The following is a 25,169-nucleotide window of genomic DNA, read 5'->3' as shown; positions in this document are numbered from 1 at the left end:
CAGGAGCGACGCAGGTCGGCAGACGGATGCTCTTCCGGACGCCCGATAAAAAATGGCATCCACAAAGGAGCAGACGAACACTGAGCTCCGGATGGGGCTGACAGCAGCCGCCAGCCTTTGTCCTATTCACAACAGGTAGTGTCAAACAAACCCAAGCGGAGATAACAATCCCGATAGAAGATGATACAAGATACCCGAGCGGGTATCCGCAAGGAATTCAGCCTACATTTTAATAAGGTGCAGGTCTCGCGGTGCCACAGCTCTCACTTCCACTTGCCCGCAGCCGCCTTTTGAAAAGGTACAGGGATCGTCTTGGGCTGGCGAGAGGCTGGCCATGGGCGCGCGCGAGCCGGCACGGATGAAATAACCCAAGAACTTTATTCGGGATGAAAATTAGCCTGAAATTTCACAAGCTGCAAGGGTAGCGCAGCGCCTGCTTACCGCCTGTGCCTCACTACGAAAAAGAAACTTTTATCGGTCCGTAGGCACCATTCAAACTCTCTTCCCCATGGCTGGGAGAGGTGAAGGAGGGTACGGCACTGCTCTGCTGAATGGCCAAGAGGTCACAGGCTTTTCTGTAATTCAAGCCATCGCAAGCATCATACCACTACAAAACAAAAGCAGATGTTTTATCGCTAGATTTAGCATTTTTTAAAAATGATTTATTTAGGGAAATGGAAGTTTTCAGGCATTGCAACACCTACCCTGCCGCCGCCGAGAGTTTTCGCTGCAGTCTCAAAACGGGGAGGACGGAGCAGACTGGCATCAGGGAAAAAATCTGATTTAAATGCCAGACGCCGGGTCACCCAGCACTGCACGTTTCTTTCTCAGCACCAGCAGGTTCTGAGGCCCCTCCACTGCCACCCTCCCCGAGGAAGCCTGAGCAAGGCTTTTTGGAGGCGGTGGCAGCTGAGGAAGTGTTTCAGAGAGCACACGTTTTTTCCTTTCCTGGGCCTTTTTCCACCCCAGCACTGACGCGGCTGCCCTAAGCCCCATCCATCACACTCTCATCCCCGCTTCTGCCACTTGGGCTAACATTTGCTCGGGAAGGCCAGGACCGATGAGGAAGGTGGGGGTGAAACTGCCACCGCTGCCTCTCCTCCAGGCAGCTCTTAGCTGTAGGCACAGTGAAACAAACACATAATAAAGCACAACTATTTAAAACTAAAAAAGAAAAAAAAAAAAAAAAAAAAGAAAAAGAAACAAGACCTGTGTGGCTGGTGCCGTATCTTCGCCTTCTCTAAACCTGAGACTGAAATGTAAAATAAAAAGTGATGTTTTCCTTCTTTATACCACAGGTAAATTTCCTATTCTTTACAATTACACCTTTTTATTGGGGTTATATCCAGCCTATCTTTTGTTTAACCTCCCCCAAACCATGCTCATTAGTGAGAATGCTTACAGTACGTGTCTTTCCTCCCCTAAATACACAAGAGTAAAGATATGATTAAAGAAATTGATTTTGCATTTCCAAAACAATTCTATGACAGCGACAGCCACGTACCTGATAGACAAAACAGACCTGCTGAATCTGATGGGTTTAGTATTTACATTGCAATACGTAGCTTTAAAGTAATGATATAGGTGGGATATGCTTTCATCTAAATTTACTAGCAATGCAGCTAATACCAGATCTGAGTTTATTAGTGTGGTGCATTTTCTCTGAGTAGGGTTTGACTAGATGCCAATGATTTTTGAACTATGTAGTGAAGCCAATTAGCTCTAAGAAATAAACTGATACTTCTCTCTAGTGTCATACTAACTGCTACAGTATGAATTATGCTGCTGATAAAGATGTTGCTATGAGCCAAAACATAACTACAAAGACTTAATCAACTTGCAACATTTACATAATCATAATAAGGAATTCAGCTTTGAAAGAGTTGCGTTTATGTTGCTAAATGTATGTCTTTAACGGACATTGAAAACAAAGGTAAAAACCCGATTTAAAACACAATTTTTTCCTCATTGACATGAATTGTCATGGTCTTTCTGTTATTTTCCGGGACTGACTCTTGCCTCACGTTGGCTGCTGCTGTTGTGTAAATCCTGTGTAATGTCCTTAAAACCTTTCTTACCCCACTCGTTGAAGCCAACGCTGCTGCCCAGGCTCACCGACACGACCAAGGTCCCAACACCGCCTGTGTAGGGTCCTGCCAATGAGCCCCTGCTCTGCAGATACACCTCCTGAAGGTCAACGTAAACACCTGACTTCACATTGTACAGCTTTGACCACCCACTCTTCTCTTTGCATCCTTCGCTGGCTCTGCTTTCCTAATATAAGGAAGTTTTTTTTTTTTTTTTTAACTTTGAGAGCCCACGGGCTTCATCTATGCTGATAAATTAAACATTCTTGGGCACTGCATCCAGCTGGCACCGAATGGCCCATGTCTGTCCTCCTTACAATAAACTCTCTCCAGCCCCAAAACAGGGTGATGGCACCCAGCCGCCCCGGGGAGCAGCCCCAGGGAAATCCTCACTCCAGAACCATGTCTAGAGAGCATCCCTTGGCCTGGGCAAAGGTGCACCAGCAACTGTCCGAGGAGCACGAAAGCCTAGGCAGCTGCATCCCGAGGCCCAGGACCATCCTCAGGTTCTTCAATTTACTAAGATGGACGCGCGTGAGCATCCTGCTGGCTGCCTAACCTCATGTCAGACTCCCTCCTGCCTCCACTCAGCTCATTACACAGTCCTCCAAGTGTTGGACTTGTGCGATCTTTTTCATAAACTGCTGTGGACCTACCCGATTAACTTCCTTCATGTTCTTCAATAAAGCTCTCCTTCGCTGAAATGCCTGCAAAGTCTCTGAGTAATCAGGCTGATGGTCCTTTTGACAACCACCGTCACATCATACAACAGGGTTTTGACTGTATCTGCCCGTTACTTCTTTGTTATATATTAGACTTCAGAATGTGGCAGGACTTCGCCATAACCTGCCTGTAACTCTGACCACCAAGCTGTCTTTCTTGAAGCAGACCTTGCATCCATCTGGCGTTGCTCTCACCACAGCCCAGGTGAGCCATTGCGTGGCTTTATCACGTCCAGGACGATCTCTCAGTGGAAAAGCCGACGCTGGGCTGGGCTGTGAGAGCAGAGCTGGCTGTCACGTCATGCAGAATTAGCATGGAAGGCAGCTGATGAAGTGAGGTCCCATCTAAGCACCCTGGCTGCCTTGAGCTGGAAAAAGCAGCCTCGCAGGACGCACAGAAAGGCAGTTTTCAGAGAAGCACCTCTACTGGCAAACGTGTTAGGAGGACCACACCAAGGGTAGGGCAGACCTAGTGCATGTACCACTGCCAAGGTGGACCAGGCGTCATGAAGCTCTGCCTGGGAACGAGTGCTCTCCCTTAACAGGGCCAGTTGAAAATGGCTGGAAAAACACAGTCCCCAGGTTTCCATCATCAACACGTTACTGTTGATGGTGGAAACCTGTTTTGGTGGTTTACACCCTTTGACAGTCCTGTCAAGAAATCCCTTTTGCAGGCACCTACGGAAGCTCTGAACTTGTCCCCAGCAAAGACGGACAACAGAAAGGAGGCTGACATTTTGTGCTCACTACCAGGAAAGACCAAACACTGACTGTCCCTCCTGGTGTGCAGGTCCAAGAGGTCAAAGCCGGTGCAAGGTGCAAGGTGCCTGTTGCCCCTCTCCCAGCACACATCCATATGGGTTTGTCTTTCCATCCTTTGAATGTATGTTCTTCCTTGGCCTTCACTTGCCTTGACTAGCTGAAGGGAAGCTTGTACCTTGCCTTTTCTCCTTCTGCAGAAAAGCAGGGCCCGCCTCAAGGAGCCCAGGTCACCAGTGGGAAAGAGAAAGGTCCTTCACGTTGATGCTGAACAAACCAGACACCTCCTCTGTAAACCTGTTTTGACTGATACTTATCTGGGACCTCAGAGAACAGCAATGCCTTAGCTCGTTTCCCAAGTTCCTTTGTTAGCTTTATTAAGTTTCTTTTGTAGCTAGAAGATGGACAACTTTTCTCACAGAGTCTAGCTGTAGCAAAGCAAGTATCTCTTGCCCCTGTTGAGGTGCTAAGCCACAAATACTTATTCCCATGTAGGATACACTAAAGTCATATTCTGACTACAAGCAATGTAGTCTTACCTTCTCTTTACGTCTAGTTAAAAGCCAGCAGTGGACTGAATTAACTTTGTTTGCAAGGGAACCAGACCATGAACTTCCAGACACAAGGACAATGAGGTGGCACCTGAATTAACACCGTTAAAAAAGGCAGGTGAATGCTGCTTGTGAAACTCAGGAACTTCTCTAGTCAGACAGCACCCAAATAAAAGTAAAAATAGAGTAAGAACATACCTACACATCACCAGACTTCTGAAGAGGCCTGGGAAAAGCCCGAGGACCTCACCACCACCCTGCCCACAGCTCCCAGGCCAGGGATGTGCTGCACATCCTGCCGGCAGAACTCAACTCACGGATCAACCCCATGAGCGCAACCGCTTGTCGGATGAACCCTGAATAGACAAACGGACAAAAGTTATTCTGAGCTGCCTTCTGAGGCTGAACAAACCTGGTCATAGAATCACAGAATGGTTTGGGTGGGAAGAGATCTTAAAGCCCACCCAGTGGCACCCCCTGCCCTGGGCAGGGACACCTCCCACCAGCCCAGGTTGCTCCAAGCCCCGTCCAGCCTGGCCTTGAACCCCTCCAGGGATGGGGCAAATATAATTGAGAAATTCACTTGTGGTAGCAGACTGCCTAAACCATTGAAATTTTAACGTCTTCTCTCCTACTCTTCACCGGCTACGGTCTCATCCAGCAGCTGCTGAAGGAATTCATGCTCAACTTGCAGACCAGAAGGAAAAAGGACAAGACCAGGAAGAAACAATAAAGCAGAACGTAATTCATAATTTGGGTGGGCTAATTCGAACATTTAATATCCCAAGTAATGCTGGGTCCCCTGTAAGGAATAACTTGAGGTGGGACCTGGGTCAGTAAACTGTCTGCAGGAGACCTTTAGCAAAACTGTACTGATAAATTTGCTGGTAGAGACTTCTGTTGTTTCTTTGATTTAATTCCATCGATAATTTTATTTCTTCATTCACCTCTCCCACCCTGCCTTTCCAGCTGAGCTGAGCCAGAGGGCAGTCATATATATATATATACATATAAAAAAATTTTTAATTTTAAATTTATGTTATATAAAAATATATATTTATGTATAAAAATATATAAAATTATAAACAGAAATAATAGACAAATATATAAAATTTAAAAATATAAATATTATATATCTATATTTAACTTTTTCCCCCAAAGCTGACACCAAGGGCCCCCACGGTTTGCATGGTGGAAGGTGCTCCCGTCCCACTGCGCTTACCACGACCTGCTCAGGGTCACTTCTGCAGACGCAGAGACCCTCCCTCCATCTGCTGAGCCAAAGGGCTCGAGCCCCTTCCCCACTTGGGGCTCCTACGTGGCAATGCTGCTTCAATCTGTGAGATGTAGCGGAGCTGGAAACATACAAGGGTATGTTGGTGGCTGTTCCTGGGTAAAAAAGCTGCAGAAATGGTGTATGCAAATACCGCGCTGGAGAAGAGACGTATTTTTGCACGTCAGGAGTAACGCAGTCATCATGTAGAAATACTCGCAGATGTGCCAAGCCGGATACGTTTCTCTTTTTAAGAAGGATTACCGATCTATTTAAAGAAATGTCTCAGGCTAGGTATTTAAATGAATGATTTGGAACTTTATTGGGATTCATGGCAGTTGATTAAGTGCATTTTCCTGTCGCTCAGGTAAGTATTTTTGTTAATCTGTGACCTGCCACCAAGAATAAAGATGAAATAGGGATTTGCTCAACTTTTACCCACTGAAAGTGTTCAAATGTGTCTCTCTCACATCACCTCCCTCCCCTGCACACAGGGCAGACAAATTATGCAGAACGAAGGCATTTAACTGTTAATAACATACAGCAGGAGAACACGATTTAAACCTCTATGTTAAATATTGTTTTAAGGAAGACAAAGTTATTTTTAGGACAAAAGCAGCTAGAGGTTTAGTTAAAATTAAAGTGCAAGATATTTGCATTTAATTTGATTTAGATGTTAGCTGAAAACATCTCATTAAAAAAAAAAAGAAAATCTCCGTTTGTAAGACTCACTGTAAAATTGGCAATGTCTGTTCCTCTATCAGGGTGCACTCCAGGCTTCAAATAAAATTTCGGATATATGTTGCACTTTCTTCATTAGTCCCTGCAACTTTTTTTTTTTTTTTAATACAGACTACGTTTTATTAAAGCGAAATTTGTATTTTAGGAGCGGAGAGATTTGAAATAACAGCATTTAGGGGGCTGCTTAGGCAGTATTACTCGTTTGACACTGAAGGTTTTGTTTTGGTACACAGAATATAAAACCATTTCCTCAAGATATTTTGTGTTCAGCATAAAATATTAAAAATGTCTCATTTCCAAGAGATCTGGTGGGAGTTCATGACAGATGTGTTATATCTCTTTTTTTTTTTTTGAAATTTTTTGCAGCGTTATTGTGTCTAATTAGGCCTGATGATTTACCCATGACAGCATGAACTTTCTTGAGAGGGAAAGAAGAAGTGGAGCATAATCTTTGGAGCAAAGAACAAACACATTTTTGGGGAGATGACGGGAGGGAGCGAAAGCACCGGCTCGAGGTGGTTTGCAACAAATGCCCACCAGTAGCCCTGGGAGTTTTCACTTATTTATGCACCGCCATATGATCCATCTTTTTGCCTTCAGCGCTACAAACCAGCCTCGCTGCAACGCGTCGGCTTGGCAATCGCGTCCCTGCTCCTTCTCGGTCTCTGACGACTGCCTGGGGAGGACCAACCCCTCGGGATGAGCCGAAGGAGACACGACAAGCCATGCCAGGGCGAGGGGAGGAACTGCTGAGCATCCCCCTCCCTCGCCGGGCCACCAGCTCCAGATTACGGGAGACCCCAGGAACCCAAACGTGAACTCACCCGAAAAATGTTTATTTTTTTGGCTGGCAGGGCTTCTCCCCTCTTTGGGCCCCCTGTAAAAATACCTTGTCAGAAGTTTCCCGGCAGACATGGAGGTTATCAAAGAAGGGCTTGCTGCGGTGGCCAGCAAAACCCGCCGAGGAGGCCACGGTGGCCAGGTAGCCATGGGAGGAGAAGTGGTGCGGGAAGGCAAAAACCATTTGCATTGAAGACAGAGGGAAAGCGCACAAAGTTAAGACTTTTAAAGTTTCAATTAAAACATTGGCGGTGTTTTTTGTTTTTTTTTTCCACCTGACTGTAGCCCCATATGGCAAGGTCAGCCCTTTCCGTGAACAAACAGCTCGGTCGCCTCCAGTGTAGCTGTTATCTGCCTCAACAAGGGGAGACATTTGGCACAGCCTAAAGCTGGGGCATGAACCCTGGCTAAGCTTAAGACATTTATCTGACAGCATCAGCTGACACTCCACAAACACATTTGCTCTCCATGACCCTGGAGCATTCGTGATTAATCAAAAATGTATCTTGGATCTTGAGAACAAGCTACAAGCAGGCACACACACACAAAAAAAGAATATGCTCTCGATCTCGCTTATCGACTCCAGAGGTATATTGAATTTAGAAATAGCAAATAGAATAAAATGATCAATATGTTCTCACTTGTCCATGGAAGAGCAAACTTTATCCCTCCAGCAACAAACATTGATCATGTAAATGTTTCGGAGCTGCTTTCAAGTGAAGAAAGCAAAAAAGGCAGGGGGATTTTTGGGGAGGGGATATCGGAGGGAAGAGTCGCTGGCGTACGTGCACAGGTGCTTGGCTGGGCAGCACGCGAACGGCACGGGCAGCCGTGGAGCACGGCTGCGCACCTGAGCCGCCGCCGCCACGGCCGCTGCCACCGGTACCTCCCGCTAACATCCAGCATGGGGAACGCCGCGCCCAGCGGTCTTAATAAAACATTATAGAGGGGACTTTAAAACTTAATGAAGGCACATAATCTGCTTCGGAGGAAAAACTCCCTGCCTTAATTTAAATGAGACACAGTTATAACATATCCCCTATGCACTGTTTACAATTTATAATTTATGTCTCAGTTCAAATACACTACTTTCTGCAGTCATCTGCTAAGTGATATGATTAGCATTTGAATATTGTAATATTCTGCTTCTCGATACTCAGAGTAATATGATGCAGTGCATTTGTATTTTAATACTTTTTGTTGTTGTTGTTGTTGTTCACTAATAAGCATTCCAAGCGCTAATTAGTTGCGAAGAAAGAAATCACGTGCGCCCCACCCAGTCTAATTTGGGAACGGTTATATCCCTGTAAAAAACTCTCCACCATTTCACTTATTAAAATCCCACTCTTTTTCTGGTTACCTACTGCTCAGGCTACAAGTTGTTTGCGCTCATACGGCCCCATCACTCTGCCACAGCAAAACTACTGTCTGTGCTCCGGTCCCTGTTGGCCCGGCAAACTAACTTTCATTGCATGTGCTCTCTATAAAATGGTGGTACTAATTAGAAGATATAAACTCATGCTGAGACATGATATGAATCGGCTTTATGCATCTACTAAGCTCACAGCAGTATTAGATTTATACTGTTGATGCCCTCAACTAATATTCAACCAGAAACTCACAATTTTTTAAATATGCGGAAAAACGCAACAAAAGCGATGGTGCCTCATTAATGCAATTCGCAGAACCTCAGTAATCCACAGTCCACTAATCTCCGCATTCATAAGCAGTGCACAGAAAAAAAAAAAAAGTCTTTTTTTTTTTTTTCCTTTTTTCCCCAGCAAAGACCAAGAAGCCGGATGGCACAGTGAGAACCCACGCCACCGTCACCCAGCGTCCATGCATCACTTTTCCAGGGGCGGACCTGGAGCAGACGAGCAAGCATCGCCCTGGTTTATGGAGGAGGACCCCAAAGTGCAGAGCTGATCTCCCCACAGCCTGACGATCAACCTGGACAACATGCTAGGTTTACTTTCAAAGAAAAAAAAGAAAAGGAAAAGGAGGCATTTGCTTGTCCGCAAGGGCCGGGAAGCGGCTCAGGCTCCTCAGCCTCCACCTGCCCTGAGACACGGCGTACGTACGTGTGGGTTCACGACGACCCTGATCCAACTCCTGCAACATGGGCTGAGGGCACCAGACATCACAGCTGCATGTTTTGACATCCATGGTGAAAATGAGCAGAAAATCTGACTGTTCCATATCAAGAAGTATTTTTACTAGTGCTAATGCGCCTTAAATACCTTGTTCCACAGATGAGTGGCCTGGCACCTGCTGCATGAGAAATAGCCAATTACTCTTCAGTGTCTCTAATTTTCTGATTCAATTAGCATGCTTCAGAGCTTTCCAGTTTAATTGCAAACTACTTCACAGTTAGCTCTCTGATTAATCATTGCCCATCTGCAAGCCATCGCAAAACTTGGTGGAACAAATCTGTGTACTTTGGAATGCTGGGAGCTTAGCAAATCAAACTTGTTTTGGTATATAAAGCTTTAATTTTGTTTGCCCTTTTCAGCTGCACTTGTAAGAAGCTCTGTACTGATTAAACAGGAAGTCCAGACAATAATATGCTACATTATGCATATAATTACTGTAAATACAGGCGAGACTGTAGAAACATCGCTTAAGGTTAGGCGCTAACATGTATGGAGTAGGGGGGTCAAGAAAACACATTCGGAATCAATTTCTCCCCCATTACGACAGAAGGGAGGAACTGGATGTGGGGGAGGGAAGAGGTGTGCGATGGCGACGGGGATCCAGCAGCCCGTCACTCCAGAGGAATTTCTGCAACACCACGTCGCCGCACAATCGCTGCGTGCCATTTCCGATCTCCTTCTGACAGGGACCTCCTAACTTTTTCCCAAACTTAAAAAAAGTTCAAATACTCGTGCTCTACGGATTGAATGCCATATCTATACTCTTATTTTTGGCTCAAAGCAGAACACCGACTGTTGGGATGGATCGTGAGGCTGCCCGGCTGTCATGGAGCTGCTACTTTTTTCCGTATTTTACTACACCAACAATAGCAATATGCACAGAACTGACACAGCTTGCCTATTTTAGAGCTATCTTGTTCAGGTGCACGCAAACTACCTGTCTGGAAGACTTGATTACAAATATAACAGAGTATCGCACAGCAGGAAAGTATATTCAGAATTATCTGTTTTGCACGTATGAAATTGAAGCCCACAGAACTGAAAATTTAGCTTAAATTCACTGAAAGATTTCGGCATGCACTGAAAGCAGCGCACGTGGCTGAGGCATCAGTCCTGCGGGACACTGTACATCCCTGATTTGTGTAAAATTCAGTAAGATGCGATGGTGCCCGGTGTCCTGTGGAATCACGCTTCAGGCGCCTTCCCGAACTGGGGCCATGGCGAACATTTTACGTGTCCAAACCCCATTACTTAAGAACAGAAAACACGTCACTGCAGAGCTTTATAACAAATTTATAATCTCTTCAACACCATTTTTCTGCAGCCGGCAAGGTACGCATGTCACCGTCAAAGAATATCCCACGCAACTTCTTCACCATGAACAACACAGACGTGGCAAACACTGCCAGAAAGTCTTCGATGCCGTGACATGCCAGCTCCTGTTCAATGTGTGTAGACATACATGCAGTACACTTGAGTAGAGGGACTTTTTCTGCAGTATATGCAATGAGATTGCACAGTTAGGATACATATTTCATGCGTCTACTCTGGGGAAAAAAAGCAAAGTTTTGCTCGTCTGTGAAAAAAAAATGTTTTAGGAGTTCCCCATGGGTTTTTTCCAGGTTTTTTTTTTTTGCGTGTTTTTGAAATCACTGCAGCCTGTATTATCTCTGTAACTGAACCACGAGGTTATCAAAATAACCTCCTCTATTATGACCAGTTTTGCATATGATCACAGAATTCAGAAAACAAAGGCAAAAAACCGTGATGCTTTTAACATTTCCAAGAGACTGTCTCCTAACTCTGTAGGGCATTGCTTCACGTTTGAGCCCCACAATGCCCACTGAAGTCAAGGCGAGTTATGCAGCTAAAGCCCTGATAATTTACTCCATTTACGGGTTATATCCTCATCTCGGCCTGTAGGAAACCCGTGTTTAGGGCTCTGTGGCCAGGTTACCCACCACTCCGGGATGCAGGGCTGTGTTATTCCCATCACTTCCCCTGACAGCTCACTCATCTTTAAACCCACTTCACAATTGCCTTCCCAGGGTGAGCAGGTTTCCCGCCCTTTATTATGAATCAGAAGAAGCCAAAACGATGTTAAAGTGCTTAATGCCTCCAACTCAGCTGTAGGAATATCCCCCGGCGCATAAACTTGAGCATCATCATCTCATGGACCATCTTGTGTGGAGCCTGAGCAAAGGGTGTAAAATATGAGGGTCTGGAGAAGCCAAGGGACAGGGCCGTAAATCGGGTCCCCTGGGAATGTCTGAGTTAGAACTGATGCTGGGGAGCTTTGCCGGGGTGTGAAACCCTGCCCTGCAGACCCACAGAACTGACGCTCAGCCCCGTTACCAACATTTCCCAGCAGACATTTGGCTCTCCCAGTGTAAATACTGGGGTCGCTTCCTCTGAAACACAGCGCCTAAAAAATACTTACGGTGCTTTCGAACCACAGCATTTAAAAAAAACCCCAACAACTATTGCAAAAAAACCGCGTTACTTTCACGTCGCAGAGGGGGATTATGAAAATAGCTGTGGCTGTTTGACTCCTGTAGGGAGGATGAGCTTGCACCGGGTGCCAGAGTCGGCACACAACGCTCCTTTCAACAGCAAGCATCTCCACCCCCTGCAAAACAGTGCATGCATGGGAAAAAAACATGCTGGCATCATTTACGGGGAAAAAAGATCTTCGTCTCCGTGTTTGTAAGGTCCTGCTACTTCATCACCTCAAGTTTCCACACCAAGCCACGAACTGCCTACAAGACCTTCACTGTACTTTCTTTCTTTTCCTTCCTACTTCATTCATGAAGGTGACTTGCAACTACCAAGAAAATTTTACCCTCCTTTGTTCTGGCTCTTTTAAACTTTTCCTATGGTACCATGGAAGTTTTTTGGTGTTTTTTTTTTTTTTAAATAAAATACGGTTTCTAGAAATTGGTCTTTTTTATACAGGTTTTGGAAAAAAATACGCAGCATTGTTGGATTTCTTGGTTGGTTTAGTTCTCTCTCTTCAGAAAATGTCCTAAAGCTCAAACTTTTACTCTGTACTGAATGGAAAAGGGTTAGGAAATCTCCAAAAACAAGCGTGGGGGGGGAACACACTACTATTTTTACTTTCTTTTAAAATATTTTCCTTTTCCTCATTAAGAAAAGAGGAAATTTAAAATACCAGGAGTGGAGAAGGTCTAGTTTCCCTTTTTCACTACCCCTGCCTGCACATATTTAGTCTCTCATTCTGATGGGGAAGAAAGGTAAAATATTATTTTCCATTAGTTATTTTAACTTTAAAAAGTTTCAAGCTATGAGGATGACTGATTTTTACAAATGAAGATTTTATCTTCCCTTACTTCTCTGTTTTTAGGAAACATTCCTCATCTTTCTGCTGGTTCTTTTAACAATGACAGAATAGAGACGCACATCAGCACTTCTGGGCTGCAGAACTGGAAAACAGGGAAAGATTTGGTCTGAAACATTGTTTTGGTGTCAACTTAAAAAACAATGAAAACTGTGAAAAAGACCCCAAAAGTGCAATCCATGCCAGTCAAGGCACAATAAGAAGGAGGACAGTGGAAAACCATCCCGATGCCATGCAGTGCCGCGGCAGGGATGCCACCAGCAGCGCACGCATCGCTCCGTCCTAAATACGTGGCTCAAGCAATTTGGAGGATGTTAATTATTCGGAAGCTACGTGACCTGAAGAGTAACTACAGAGGTGCCTCGCCAACGACGAGACTCCTATTAGCAAGTTTACTGAGAAATTTTAGACTTCATTAGTAGTTATTCCCAAAAGGTGCTGGTCCAGGGAGACTCCGGCGGGATACAGTAACCTGCCTGTTGTCAGACATCTGTAGTTAACATGAGGCACCAATTACTGATCCTGCCTCTACCAGGTTTCTGCTGAGCTTGGCATATGGCGTATTCTCTTATATTTTGACCCAAGCAGAGCAGTGCGATTTGGTCCACTTTTGTTCCTTGCCAGGTATGAGCAAAGTAACCAATTAGGGAAAAAAAGAATAAAAAAACTGGAAAATGTCCACAGATTACTTTGTAATGATAAAATATAAACACAACCTCTCTTTCCCATACTATCACAGGCACTGAGTTATCGCAGCTGTGTTAGTATATACTTGTTAAATATTTATACCGGTCAGGTGAAAATATATTTCACTTGACAGCTTGCATACTGCAGTACCTGCTTTTAGCAGAAACACTCCAGCTACCGGTCCCCGGCGCGGAGTGAAACGCAGGCTCAGAGCGTTTCCAAAGCAGGAACCAAAAGGCAGCTCTTTGCTCAGGTGTTTCGTTTAACCGTGAATAAAAAATTAGCATTCTGGACAGTAATGCTTTGCCCTACCTGTGGTAAACTCACCCGCTCCCCAGCTGGGAATGTATGCTCTGCAACGGAGAAGTGATTTATTGCGGCAGGTATCACAGAGAGCCATGATTCCCCTGTGCAAGGAGACTCCTCTCTTAAAAAGAGAATTACGCTAGCTAAGCAAAATCATAATGCATATGGAATACAGGGATGAATAAGGAGTGCAGAAACCTGACCTGGACGAGCTAGAGAGGTGGGCCCGAGCAAACCTCATGAAGCTCAACAAGGCCGAGTGCAAGCTCCTACACTTGGGTCGGGACAACCCTCGTTATCAATACGGGCTGGGGGATGACGTGATAGAGAGCAGCCCTGCGGAAAAGGCCTTGGGGGTCCTGGTGGGTGGAAAGCTGGATGTGAGCCAGCAACGTGCGCTTGCAGCCCAGAAGGCCGATGGCATCCTGGGCTGCATCAAAAGAAGCGTGGCCAGCAGATCCAGAGAGGGCCTTCTCCCCCTCTACTCTGCTCTGGCGAGACCCCGCCTGGAGTACCGTGTCCAGCTCTGGAGCCCTCAGCACAAGGACACGGACCCATTGGAGTGGGTCCAGAGGAGGGCCACGAAGATGACCCAAGGGCTGGAGCCCCTCTGCTGTGAGGACAGGCTGAGAGAGTTGGGATTGTTCAGCCTGGAGAAGAGAAGGCTCCGGGAAGACCTTCTAGCGGCCTTCCAGTCCCTGAAGGGGGTCTACAGGAAAGCCGGGGAGGGGCTGTTGGCAAGGGCATGGAGCGACAGGACGAGGGCAATGGTTTAAGCTTGAGCAGGGCAGGTTTAGATTAGCCACGAGGAAGAACTTCTTTACACTGAGGGTGGTGAGACACTGGCCCAGGTTGCCCAGAGAGGTGGTGGAGGCCCCATCCCTGGAGACATTCAAGGCCAGGCTGGATGAGGCTCTGAGCGACCTGATCTAGTTGAAGATGTCCCTGCTCGCTGCAGGGGGGTTGGACTAGGTGGGCTTTAGAGGTCCCTTCCAACCCAACACATTCTATGATTCTATGAAACCAGGCAGGACAGTGGTGGGGCACGGGGTGAGGACAGTCTGGGTCCAGGACACTTGTGCAGGTTCAGGGTACTCGCTGCTTGTAGTTTCCTGCCTGCACCCCCCAAACACAGAATAAATAGAGGAAAAAAAACCCCAAAACCTCACCCTGCATTTGTCCAGAACTGGGACACTACTGAATAGATGCATTTATGCATTTGTATATAACATTTTACTGCATTTTTATTCATTTTAGTAGCCACAGAGCTATCAAACTTATTTTAAACAGTTACTTCAAACCAACCCTTTCACATTAATACCAACATAAACTCAGTATATTAAAATAAACTCGAAAATCAGCTGTGTGCATATCCCGGAGGTGGTTTAATACATCCATCCGTGTATGTATATAGATGCTTATGAATATCCTGCTGCTTTGAAAATGACCTGCTATGTTATTTCACCACAATTTGCATTGTTATAATAGGTTATTGACTGATTTTAGGTTTAAGGGACTAAGGTAGTATTCGGTAATGACTCTGTGCTACAAGTTTATTGCAAGTGCCCAAGGTTCATTCACCCCAAGCAATTCAGTCAATAACCAATTTTTATACTTCTATCTCCTTCAAAATTCCAAACCAATAATCCCTGGCTTTTTTTTTTAATTATTTCAGTATCAGACTAACATTTCCCATGGAAATCAATATGGGTGAGATCCATTAGCCAAAAATCTGCAGCACTGCAATGCAAACATATTAAAAATATTGATCTTGCAGCCTACTGATGTTTTGATTGACTTTAATGTTTGTAAGCAGCAATAACAGAATTTCAATGACTGAAACAAACTTTTGATTAAAATTATAGATTTTAAAATTTTTTTCTATTTTACTGTTTCAAAGGGTATCGCATCGTTTACTTGTTTGCTGTAAATGATCATAGTAGTAAATACTTATTCAGTTTCTCATTTGTAAGTATTAAGGTCTGCCACAGGTTACACATCTTCAAATATACTTTCAATCATTCTCGATGTTTCAGTTCCACTATATCAGATGTGTAACACCAGGATGGGCAGGGCCAGATGTATTTTTACAGCATTTTCCCTTCTGGATCTTCACATCTCTTGCATTCCTGTTACCAGCAGTGACAAGAATTTGATCTCACTCTTTTTTATCACTATCCAATAAACTTCAGATGATGTTTTCATAGCAGCTGGCCAAGATTTTGTTAAAGCCATCTTCCTAACATGGTTCCACCTCCCAAAATAAACATCTCAGCTAAAATAAAGAGATCTTCTACACTCTGGGTCTTGGGTTCATTGCTATACAGTCTGTATGTCCCACCACCTGGATCACATTTACCACCACAGCAGAGTGGTGGCATCCCTGCTTTAGGGATGGGGAAGCAAAGCATGGAGAAATTAGGGAGTACCTTTGGACAACCTAGCTTCCACCAAGGTCCTGAAGGCCATGATGTGGAACCTCCAAAGGATGAGGTTTGTCATCAGGAGATGCCGGCCCTGATGGATGAGTGTAGGCTGTCCAAACGGTTGTTTGCTGTGGGTGACACATGGTCGTTGTCGGCTCTTGAGAGCTTTGGGCTAGCACATGACCTGTCTTTGTCTTGGGGTACAGAAAAGCAGGGGAAACTCTACATATGCCAACCCAGAAAACAGAAGTGTGAGGAGACAGCAGACGGGGCGTCCATGCAACCTCTGTCCCCAGCAGACTGTACCAGCATATGGAATCTGCTGCACCACCTAGACGTCTCCATTGCACCACACTCGTACCGACAGAGCCTTTATATAGATCTACGTATAAACAAGCACCTGACAGAGAAACTATAGCTCTATCATACTGGCACCTGGCAGAGGGATACGCCTCCTGAGGCCCCTTCCAAGCTTGCATTTCCATGATTCAATATTATACCAGCTAAAGATACATCCCCTTGGTCAGATGAGATTTCCTCCTGACCTTTCTCATTCAAGAAGGTTTGTTTTCTTTGTGCTTTCTATATTACAGCCAGGATTCACCTGAGATGACAGCAGTGGGTAGACAGCTTTAGGGGGAAAAAAAGTGCACACAAATGGACGACTTGAATGATTCTATTATTTTTGTTTTTTTTTCAAATTACAATCCTCTTCCTGCTGACATCCAACTCACCAGCTCCACAGCCCAACCTGGCTCACATGGCCAGCAGGGAGAAATTACCAGAAGAAGTAATAACCAAGGGATGAGGCATGCTGAGATGCCTGGACCATGCAATTAACCAGGAGGGATGTGGTACCTGTGCAGCATTTAACACAACATCCAGTGCTGAGGTACAGCTCCAGGACCAAAATCCTCTTACAAAGTCACTACACACATGGAGCTGGGTTAATAGTACTTCCATGCACTGCACACAATGAAGTTTTCCAGTGGGGTGTGATGCCCAAAAGCCCTGTGCCACCAACAACCCCTCTGGAAGAGCCCTGGGGACCAGGCCCACAGATCCGGACCCCTCCTCCTACCTCTCCCACCCAGATGCACCCTGTTGAGCGCCGACACCATGTCCCTGGTTCTGCTGTCCCAGCGGAGCTCTGCAGTCCAGTTAAGCCTTGACGTTTGTTACTATTGGTCTCCCACTTGGAGATGCTTAAATAGAGCAAGCAGACAAGCTCTATCAAGAAGCTGCACGCGGCAAGAAGAGAGACAACCTCAGCTCTACTGTGTATCTAGATGGCCCGATCTAACCGAAGGACCTCTTCTCCCACTGTGGGACATTAAGGAAAGTGCTCCATATTTGTTGCCAAACACCTAGAGCAGGCAGCACTTTCTTCTACTGGTGTACCTTGAGATCTTGTGAGCAACCAGAAATCAGAACCACCTCTAAATAAGGAATGTTTTGGACACAGGGCAGACAATTTCACAAGATCCCTCCTGTAGACAAGGAGTTGGAAGGTGGAGAAGTTCTGCACTGACTATGACCATGACCATGGCCATGGCCATGGCCATGACCATGACTAGAGACTGCTCAACTTTGAATTTTCAACCATCTCTAAATTTAAAAAAATGAACCACAAAGACCAATAGACTAAGAACAGTGGAAAGTTATGAATCTAACTACAAAAAGACATGAAACTGCTGACTATCAAAGGTATTGGTAACATTGCAAATGATATTATTCTGCATCTGTAAACAACTAAGCATCAATTTATTACCCTAGAAATTGAAATACCGTGTTCTCCAAGCCCTCGCAGAGCAGGCAGTCTCAGTACAAGCTTTTTGTGTACCCTGACAATATGCCTACACATGCTCTGAAAACTGCTCCAGGCTGGGGAGCATGTTTCAGGGCTCCAGCACACCAGCTTCCCGCAGATTTCGCCGCAGGGGTTTGAAGCGCTGCTGTTCTCTGCTGCTTCTCCTGCCCTTCTGCTGGAACGACGGCCCCCGAGGTAGAATTAGCAGAAATGAACGTACCCACGTTAGCACAAATGCATTTTTTTTGCAATTTAAGGTTGAAGGAACGTGTGTACCCCCCTTTGGTAATGAGGAGGTGGTCGGCAAAGGGACAGGCAGTTAAACCTATCCCCACATCCATTCGTGGCCAAGACTATGAGTTGTGAGGTCAGGCACTTGCCCATTGAAACACACAATTTTCATATTTTATTCATAATTTTGCCAACACCAGACAGAAGTAGCCCTGGCTTTGTGGTGGGCTGACTGCTGGGGACAGAGATTAAAGCTCTGCGTGTCATGAGCCACGCTCCAAGCCCCTGTACACGGTTCCTTAATTCCAAGTATTGCCTGGGACAGAGTACAAAATATTCACACCATTCATTTATTTGCATATTCATCTTGTCTATCACAACAAAGAGACAAATTTAGACTGATTTTTGTAAGATTTGTCTTCAGTGTCTAGCTGCATAATGTAATTGCTAGGGAGTTACTATTTGCATGAAACAGCCTATTATCCAGTATTATCTGGTGAAGCAGAGTGCCCTCATTTTGTTATGCAGACATATACGGTGCTGTCCCTCTCCTCGTTGCCCATCAAAGTTCAGGGTACCCGTGGCAGACCTGGGCGAGAAGAAGATCCACACTGCTTGTGCTGTCCACCCGACCGAGCCATCCGAGCTCAATCTCCACCTCCAACTTTGGCTAATGCATTCCCGCCTCCACCAGCTTCCAAAAATTTCACAAAGCACCAGTGAGGATGACTTCAAAACCGTGAGATTAAAAAAATAATTTGGGGGTTCTTGTTTCTGAGCCTGACCAGTATTAGCTGAAAAATCTTCAAGCTTTTTTTCCACACAGCTAGATGGGCAAGAAATTTAGATTAAAATGTGCAAGACAGCAACTGATCACTGCAGGCCCTGTAAACAAAATACAGACCACCACCAACTCACTACAAAACCATAAATGAGAGGGAAAAACTTGTTACTATCTCGTATTTGCAATACTCTGCTGGTGTGATGACCTGCTGATATCCTGAGGTGACCCTACCATCTTTGTATGCAAACAATGGATATTGCTATCAATATCTAATACCATCATCCATGATCTTGAAATTGAATTAGAGCAAGAGACAACAAGGTGTAACAAATAGAAAAAGTAATGCATCTGGAATGTGCAAGCACGGATTGGAGAAACAGCTCTACCAAGCCATGGCAAGTGCCTCTTCCAATAAATTAGTGACATTGCTGGTGAACCCGCTCCTCTTCCCAACAGACCTTATAGTGCCAACTCTTCCATTTGGCTGTGCCAAATGGGTTTTAACCCTCTCCGTGCTGAACTTAAAGTGAAAAGATGTCTAAGTAGGAGCATTTTAAAGGTCTGTGACTTGCCCTTAAATACTCTGCAGCTCCACAGCTGAGCAGGAACTGTGCACAGGTCATAGAATCATAGAATCTTCATGGTTCAAAAGGACCTTTGGGATCATCGAGTCCAACCATACACACACAAAAAAACCAACCTACCAACCAAATAAAAAAACCTACAATCTCTGCCACTAGAGCATGCCCTGAAGAGGTCTCCTGAAGAAGGTCTCCTGCAGCAAGCCAGCCTGCATGCAATCAGGGTGTTAAACCCCTTAAATCAGCCTGTTTTTTTACCTGGAGTTTATTAAAGTGCCTTTAACTGTCTACTCTTAATGCAAGAGACTGAGGTCTGCCCCTGGGTAAGAACAAAACTCAAATCTACCTGAAGTGTTGCTGTCCTGGCTCAAGTCGCCATGTGTGATGCTTATACTCTGCTACCGAGACAAATTACTCAGGACACCCCAAAAAAGCAGAGAGAGGTGTTCTGAAGACCTCAGTGACCGCACAATTTCGATGAAGCTTGAGGAAAGGCTGCCTGGGTGAGTCTCAGCGCAGTCGGGGATTTAATGGTCAAACCCAACAAGGTGCTGGGCAACTCCTACGAAAGTGCTCAGGATCCTCATGTCCCAGTGACACCGACAATGATGGAAACTCTGGGTGCTCAGAAGTTTCTGGACTGATTCATTAAATCATATGTGGCTGACTGAAGGACGCATATTTTGAATTAGCAAAGAAACCATACACAAACCCTGTAGGGCCAAAACGCTTTCTCTTATTTAATCTTAAAGAAAAAAAAAAGAAAAAAGAAAAGGACTCCCTTCCCGCATGAATTAAAATGTCACTGTGTGTACTGGGTATCACATCAGTCTATAATGCAAAGAATCAATTATAGATTCAGAAATTCTTAAATGATTTGTAGGCTTGCAGGGTTTTTTTTGCAGTTATTTACGTTGGGCTTTCATGGCAAGTCTCGAAGACTGAAATAGGAAAAGAGCTTAAAATATAAAAACATAACATAGAAAAGGTTATGACACAAACACAATAAAAAAAACCCTCAAAACAACTTTTTGGCACTAAAGCATATGCTCTGCTCCCTGCAGCTAAAAGTCACATACTGAGAGTGCATGTTCTGTCAAGAATTACTATTTTCAAGCATGGCTGGTGATTTTGGACAGTAGCACTTAAGAAACCTTCAATCTGGCAGTTTTCTCACTGCACATTTACTAAAGCATCCCCACTGTCCAAACTCCCAGGAGTTTGGGGATCTGACCTCATGGAAGGAAAAAAAAAAAACAACAAAATAAAAGGTTCCTGGGGTAGTGTTTTGATCTGGTTCTGTATATTTTTTTTTTTCCCCAGACAGATCATTATTCCAATCCATTCTCTGGAAAACGTTGCAAATGCAATAGCACTTTGCTCCTTTCTTTCCTGGGAACCGAGTGGAAGTGAAGCTGGCCCCAGCCCACACAATTGCCGTTAAAGGTAGTAGTGTTCTCAGCAAAGAATTATTTACAAGTTGTAAGATCAGGAACAAACTGATCAGCACGATTTATTTTACTAATTTCACTTACTGCAAATCGCTTGCCTGAAGACGTTTTGGAATTAACATGAATAAAAGGCAGACTTCACTTCTCACCCTTCTGCCTTTTACTGTGCTGTATAAAGGGTTCATTTACTTATTATAAATTACATTAGCTACATGCATTTCCCCCCCCCCCCTTTTTTTTTCTGGTTAGCAAATTCACAAAGCAATCCAGATTTCAGACTGTTTGCTGTACGTATGTGTTCAATGGATTCGTAAACGGATAGTTCATACACACTTTACCGAGGCTTATTTGTTATTCCCTGCCTGTGACTGACCACCTCAGCAACATGATATATTTGTTTTATTCCCTGACTGGGGACGTTGTGGACATCAAAAACAATGACAAGGGATAGCATCTTCCTGGCTAATGCTTCCTAACAGACCTTCTTCTGCTATTGTATGTCAGGCTGGGGAGGACACTGTTATCAATAACTGTCAGTCCTCTCTTTCGTGCTAAAACCAAGAGATAATGTCACCCAACGCACCTGCCAGAAATCAGAACTCAAACTTTCATCCATGTATTATCTTTGCAAATATTAAAAAAAATATTTCTATTTTACAACAGCTTTGCCTGATTGTATTGTACAGTGTTTATTATACCGACACAAAAAACCCAGGAAAGGTGTTTTCAAAATTATGAAAGCCGCTTCAAAACTGTCCACATGAGAATCTTTGTGCCGTTGGGATTCTCAATCCCTTAGCTTTTACTTTTCCTCTGCTTATTCATACACTCGTGGACAAGCAGGTGTCACAGAGATGTCCCAAGGTCCATGCCCTGTCCCACAGCAAGACCTGCAGCACCGATGTCATTGGTGGCAAACTTCTGTCTGCCCTGTCCTTAACCACCTCCTCCGGGGACGGAGAACCCGCAGGCAGTGTCCTCCACCCATACCGTTAGAACGTTTCCCTCAGGGTCTAATCCAAACTTTTCCTGCCACGATTTAATTTCATCCCTTACTGTACTATTTACCAGGCGCATGGAAAACAGACGGTTCCTTTCTTCTTTGCAACAGCCTTTCACACAGCCGATGATTTCCACCATGTTCTTTCTTTCAGTCCTTTTTGTTTTTTTTTTTTCTTAGGTTAAGCCTTCTCAGTTTTTTCACCCTTTTCCCGAAGGCCACGCTTTCTAGACTTCTTATCACTTCTGTTGCTTCCCCTTTGGAGGTTCTCCAGTTCTTCCTCCTCTTTCACAGGCTGTGCTGCCCATCAGCATACGTAGCCTCCCAGCTGAAGCCTCACTGATAGTTTTGCAAGCTATAAGCTTATTTAGACATTTCGGTAAAAGGTTTGTCTTTCCTGCAGCGATGCGTTGTTGTTGACTTATCCTCTATCTGCTGCTGCAAAGGGTAGCAATTTATTCTCTGGGGGGGAAAAAGCAACTATCGCTCGACTCCAGCTCCTGTGATCCGCTCTGTGCAGCCTCTGATAAATTCACCCCTGTGCCAGCCACACTCCTCTTCTTCGGGGTCCCACTTCTGCTAGGTCTGGATCAAAATCTGCCACTGCTGTGATCCCAGCACTGTGCAGCACGCCGGTACCTTTCAGCAGTCGGGAGCAGCAGCGCTTTCATGTCTCGTGGCGGCGGATGGGAAGAAAGGCTGCCCCTCAAAGAGGCACTGGGGAGCAGCTGCTGCCAGTGTCATGGCACCAGCGGTGCCTTCCCTCGCTTCTGAGTTTACCCAGGAACAGAAAAAAAAGTCTTTAATTTCCTTTGTGAGTAACCACAGAGTTACCTAATTTGTTAAGACTCAGCCAAACTCTGGTGCTTGTGCCATGTGCTCTAGAAATTAACTACTGAGCAAGGGGCTCCAAAGTTTCCTTCTGGAGGGCAAAGACATCGCTCTAATTCTGTTGCGTTATTCCTATTCGTTGCCTCGTACTACCCAAGCAATTAGGCCAATGCAAACGGTCCCCAGATAATTATTCTGGAGGAAAGCAGACACTCACGCATCAGAAACTTTGCACAAAACCTCCCTCTAACTGAAACGCGTTGAGGAAACAAGGAGGCACGAGGACATCCAGTCCTACATGTGGAGACTGATGGGTTTTGCAGACCTGCCTCAGCAGCCTCTTCTTCCCAGCTCAGACAGCTGGACCAGAAGAGAGAATCTGATCCCACTTCTTGTTCGTGAAGGAAAAGACCTAGAAAAATAGCCTGTTGCTTCAGAATAATGATGTCCAGTTTTGCTAGAGATGAAGCTTTCTATTGGTTCAGGAAATGCAACTGATGCCATGGTGACACACACAACAAATACTTGAAATTAGTTTTCTTCTTCTACCACGAATCAAAGCAAGGAGACAGGGATGGTTAGAGTAGGTCAAAAAAAGTGTTACGTGGCAGCTATACAGGCACAACACACTCCACGTGAAACCCTAGAAAACATTACTTGCCACCAACAGATGAGGTCATCTTTGTGCCTGCAGAACCTCCCTCGCAAGTCTCCTGTGGGAAATGCAGGGCATGGCCAGAAGTCCCCCCGCTGTGCACAGTAGCTGGCAGGCTGTGAAGGGCCACCACAACATGAGGCGGCCTGTAGAGCTGGAGGCTGAACCTCCAAAAGGTTTGCAAGAAACCCGAAGGGGTCACGGTCAGCCTCAGTTCCTTTATGCATATGCCTTTCTTGGAGGAAACCATGGAGCCTGAGATGAAGACTGAACCACTAACATGTTCAGAAGCTCATGAGCTATTTCTCATTGATGTCCAGGCCTCAAGGGTCCGCTCAGCACCACACTCGGAGTCAGGTGTGTGAGTCTGACGCCTCTCTGATGCTCAAAAGCCAGCAGTCTGCTCAACCTCCTCTCCACACACTATAACATCCCCATGGACAAATACGTGTATGGTAAACCTTACAGCTATTGCCTGCGAGAAAAGGAAACCAACTCTGACCTTCTACATAACCACAACAGGTCATGTGTCATTTTTTTGTGTGTGCATGTGTTGTGTTATTACTTGTTGTTATTTTGGTGTAAGTGGCATTTTCTTTAGTGTTGTTGCTTTACTAATGCTAGTTATTAATGTTATTAATCTTAGTTGATAAAACAAGTGTCTGAATTAAGCAAGGGCTCATCTCTTTCCCTGGCATACCCACAATCCTGCTGATCTGTCAGCTCTCCCAGCACACCACCAGGAATTTGGGTGGGAAGCACATGGGCAGAAGGCACTGAAGGTCCTGAGACCCGGTGGTCCAGCTCCACGACGCCGCCGAGATACCGTGGAGCACGCGGGCGGCACAAAGCTGCCCCAACACCCGCGCTAATGCTGCTGCTCGTAACGATAACCCATCATGGGTGCTTCTTGGAGCCAGCTGTCGGAGAAGAATGACGCTGATTAGAGGCACTGCTGATAGAAACAGTGGGACACAGGAGGAGTAAAATAAGTGTGCTCTCTCAAGTGGAAAATCCAGAAAGGCGCAAGTTGCTACCTCCAAGCAGCAAGTATATAGGAGTAGCAAGTATGTAAGAAGATGAGTAGATCATGGCTTCCTTAAAAAAAAATCATGGATCAGCATGAGTCAGGAAAATATAAAATATACCAAAAGTCCACTGGCTTAGAAGTCTCCTAAAAGTCCTGAAGTTCATGGAAATGCAAATTTTCTGGCAAACTAGAGGGAGTTTATGAACTAAAACACATGGCAAACTAGAATACACAGTCCTGCAGAGGGACATTTTTTGTGCCTCAGCTTTTAGGTTGTTGCCTAGTATGTATATGCAAAATCTGAAAATAAAATTTATCCCACTTACTGCACCTAAAGACAGGTATCTCACACGGACACGGCGCGTCTGCCAAAGAGCTTACAAAACTTCTGGACGATACTCATCATAGAGGAAGCGAACGTGTATGGTTTATTACAAGTAAGCAATTAGAACAAAGTTAATCCGAACTAATTAAAAAAAGAACGGGTCTGCGACCACAGTGGTCCAACCTATGCTCGGTCTCCCCTTCCAAACGTCAGAGGAATTTGAGATGAGGCAGCGGCACGGCAGGGCAACACTGCCTGAAACTGATAAACCGGCGCTCCCTGCTCATAGCCCGTTTTTAATTTTTAAGAAAGAAATCAATGAGCGCAGATAAAACGTAGAGGGCTGTAATCCCCTGGAGTGATCTTGTCACAACATGTGTTACTGCAGTTCTACACTTTTACCTTTGCACTTTGTTGTGTGTAACAGAGCAACATAATTAACCACTGGTAGGTAGTGTTTACGTTAGTTCTCAAAAGGTTAAGAAGCTGATTATAGCTAAAATCAGCTTTGCCTGGGGCTTCAGTAGCTCTGTGTAATCAAATTAGACAAGCAGGGCACAGTGTCACC

The 25,169-nt window shown here is 45.1% G+C and overlaps 1 protein-coding gene across 2 annotated transcripts in view; it reads right to left on the bottom strand.

Annotated features, from left to right (window-relative positions):
• ARB2A (ARB2 cotranscriptional regulator A) overlaps positions 1-25,169 on the bottom strand; it is a 272,034-nt gene that overhangs the window by 26,727 nt on the left and 220,138 nt on the right. The window lies entirely within an intron of this gene.

This window comes from Chroicocephalus ridibundus, chromosome Z (genome assembly GCF_963924245.1).
Source record: "Chroicocephalus ridibundus chromosome Z, bChrRid1.1, whole genome shotgun sequence".
NCBI classification, from domain to species: domain Eukaryota; kingdom Metazoa; phylum Chordata; class Aves; order Charadriiformes; family Laridae; genus Chroicocephalus; species Chroicocephalus ridibundus.
This window is presented reverse-complemented; position numbering and strand designations above follow the sequence as displayed.